The sequence below is a fragment of the Marmota marmota genome, unplaced genomic scaffold (assembly GCF_001458135.2).
Source record: "Marmota marmota marmota unplaced genomic scaffold, marMar, whole genome shotgun sequence".
In the NCBI taxonomy this organism is placed as follows: Eukaryota; Metazoa; Chordata; class Mammalia; order Rodentia; family Sciuridae; genus Marmota; species Marmota marmota.
Window position 1 is genome coordinate 7,201,660 of NW_026000101.1, and position 3,540 is coordinate 7,205,199.

Consider the following 3,540-nt stretch of genomic DNA (forward strand, 5'->3'; position numbering starts at 1 on the left):
TCGGCCCCCACCTCACCTCATCATTTGACTGTGTCACCTGCTTCCAAAAATGTAACCTGGGAGGTTTCTGCTTACCCTGTGAGCGTGCTCAAGTCTGTAAAAGGGCAGATGAAATCTAAAGAAACTACCCTTTCCTCCATGATAAAAATGTGTCTCTAGACCAAAATGCTCATATCTAAAACAGCATTTGAAGTATTTTCTGTGTGTTTCTTACCATGGGAACAAGATAATTTTCAAAAACAGAAAAGCAAGACAGGAACAAATTAATTTGCTTTAAATTAATAATAATATGAAATGTATATAGTGTTTTTGCCATTTCTCCCTCACTCTAGCCCTGAGATGTTGGTACTAGCAGTATCTCATCATACAGATAAGAAAACTAAGGCAGAAAACAGAGAAGTGACATATGTCCCAAGTCTCATAGCAAGCAAAATAGTTGTATAGCTGGATTCTGGTTAATTTGAGCATGCAATCTAGAATCAATGTGATATAAGGTTGGCAAGGCAGAGAATAAATATGTCATTGTGATTTCTCTTTGCCTTCAGGTAGGATTAAAGTCCTTCAGCTGTGCCACAAAGCTCTCCCTGCCCTGGCCTTTGATAAACTCTCCCGCTTCATGTCCCGCCATATATTCCCACACTCCAGCCACGCCCCCTTCTCTATATTCCTTTAGGTGTCCTGCCTTGCTCTGCACCCTTTCCTAATGCGCATCTGCTTCCCACTCCCATTCTGTCTATCTACTTTGTCTTACTCATCTAGGAAATCTCCACTCAGGTGTCACCTCCAACCCGCAAACCCAGGTAGGTCCACATCACCTGCACCCTTCCCTCTGCTCACAGTATGCCTGAAGCTTACCTAATGATGATGTAACACAGAGGATTCAGTTTCCCCGTCCTCTACCCAAACAGCCTGCAAACTCCTTAAGAGGAATTCCTTCTTTTCAGATCTGATATGGAACAGTGTCATAAGGAGGTAGTTGCCAACAAATGCTGAATGTGTGGCCAGGAACAGAAAAAATGCAGGAAAAAAAGCTATTGCGAAAATTATACCAATGCCTCACAAGAGAATCTTAGCATTTTTAAAACACTGTCATAGATTTTCTTGTTTCACCCTCAGAATATTTTATAAAAGTCAAATGCTTTATCATGGAAACACAGATTTGCCATTATTTTCCCATCCCAAAGCAATATGATTTCTGTGTCCTTTCATAGAAACCCTCCATGTTTTCCCTGTCTCTTCATCCTTCCTTCTATCCATAACAAGCTTCACACTGGTCACATTTAATACATTTATTTTTAGGTTGGTTTCTCTGAAGTCCTAGACAGTCCATATCCTCGACTTGAGGACCTTTGTTCTTTTTCTTCCTCTTTCTTTTCAGTAAGATGCCATAAACTCTCTCTGGTTGACAATTGCTGCCCACTCTTTTCTTTTCACCTTACAATGAGCCCTCTGGCTCTAAAGTCTTTTGCTGCAGGGCTTAAGAAGTCAGGAACTTTCTACAGTCTTCCAGCAACAGTCTCTCATAATATTCAGTAACTATCTCTTTCATTCCTATTCTGCTCTTTTCTACACCTTATCACAGTGATTTTGCCTCTTTATCTTCTATTCTCTGATTTTTCAATTGGTGCTCTGAGGATCACTGGGGATTCCTGAGAGCCCGACAGAGGCCATGGAGGGAGCTGTGGGGGAGCTGCCCCAGCCCAAACTTCAACCCAAATGACTACTTTGGGCTCCAGCTAAACTATAGGTGAAGGAAAAAATTCTGAGTCTGAGGCTTCAATAAGTTTGAAAATCACTTCTTCACCCACTGGGTTTTGTATTAAAGATGTCCTGATTGCCTTTTTCTTTTTATAACACAGCCCCTCATCACTTTTTCAAAGAATTCTCAATCTTTTTTTTTTTTTTGCTTCAGCATTATTATGAGTTCAACATACATACAGTCCCCAAAACTTTGGAATTAGCCTCAAGTCCATCCTCTTCCTCATTCTAAATCACCAAGTGTTCTTGATTCCACCTCCAAAGCTCTCCTTAAAACTGATTCCTCTTCACTATTCATGTTACCTGGGTTTGGTCTCGGTCCACCCTGACACTTTTCTTCCCCCCAAGAATAATCTTCCTAACACATCTATGTGCCTAAAGTCCCTGTGTCCTTGTTCTCCAGTTCCTCCATCCCAAGCCTGTATCTCTCTTTTACTCCATATCAACCCAAATGTAGGACCTCTTCAGGGTCCTTCCAAAAAATTTACTCCAAAAAAGAACCAATGAGTAGCTCTTTTTTGTGGTGCCTTGTGAGTGATCAGCTGCACCTAGATGAAGCTGAATATCTCCTTCCCAGCTACTGGCTGCCAGAAATTCACTGAAGTGGGTGATGAACGCAAACTTCATACTTTTTGTGAGACACATATGGCCACAGATGTTGCTGCTGATGCTCTGGGTGAAGCATGGAAGGGTTATGTGGACCCAATCAATGGCAGGAATGACAAACTAGATTTCTCCAGGAAGAGGATGTCTTGACCCATGGCCATGTTCACCTGCTACTGAGTAAGGGGCATTCCTGTCACAGACCAAGGAGAACTGGAGAGAGAAAGCGCAAATCTGTTCGAGGTTGCATTGTGGATGCCAATCTGAGCATTTGCAACTTGATTATTGTAAAAAAAAAAATGGAGAGAAGGTTATTCCTGGACTTATGGATACTACTGCGCCTTGTCAACTGGGATCCAAAAGAGCTCATAGAATCTACAAACTTATCAATCTCTCTAAGGAAGATGATATCCACCAATATGATGTCAGAAAACCCTTAAACAAGGAAGGTAAAAATACAGGACCACAGCTCCAAAGATTCAGTAGCTCATTACTCCATGTGTCCTACAATACAAGCCCTGGCGTATTGCTCTGAAGAAATAGCGTACTAAGAAGAATATGGAAGAGTCTGCAGAATATGCTAAACTTTTGGCCAAGAGAATGAAATAAGCCAAAGAAAAATGCCAGGAACAGATTGCCAAAAGATCCAGGCTGTCCTCTCTGAGAGCTTCTACTTCTGAGTCCAGTCAAAAATAAGAATTTTTTAAAGAATAACAAATAAGATCAGGCCTTCAAAAAAAAAAAAAACAGTGAGTATGCAAGCTAAACCTTACTAAAGATCTGTGGAGAAGATGGCAAAATAGACTGACAGCTTTTTCCCCATATCAAACCACTTAAGAAGTCAGAATAGATACTTCTCTCTTCCTCCCATATCCTCTCTGAGCCAGGCCATCCCTCGGGTATTCCCTGCCTGCACTTGCCCATGAACAGTGCCTTACCTCCCTGGTTACTCTCTCTTCCACTTGCCACAGACCCACTTCAAAATTGTCATTCCTCCTACAGCTATAGATCTTAAATCTGGGACCCAATATGACATGAATTTGCAGTCAACTAGTCCTGATCAGAATCCCAATTCTGCCATCTAGTTGCTCAGTGACCTTGACAAGTTATTTTCTCTCTCCAAGCCTCATTTTTTTTTCTATAAAATGAGATAACAATACTCCTCTCAACAAGATTTAA

General features: G+C 41.3%; 1 pseudogene; it reads left to right on the top strand.

Annotated features, from left to right (window-relative positions):
* Positions 1-2,310: 2,310 nt before the first annotated feature.
* Positions 2,311-3,057, top strand: LOC107147887 (annotated as a pseudogene).
* The last annotated feature ends 483 nt before the right edge of the window (positions 3,058-3,540 follow it).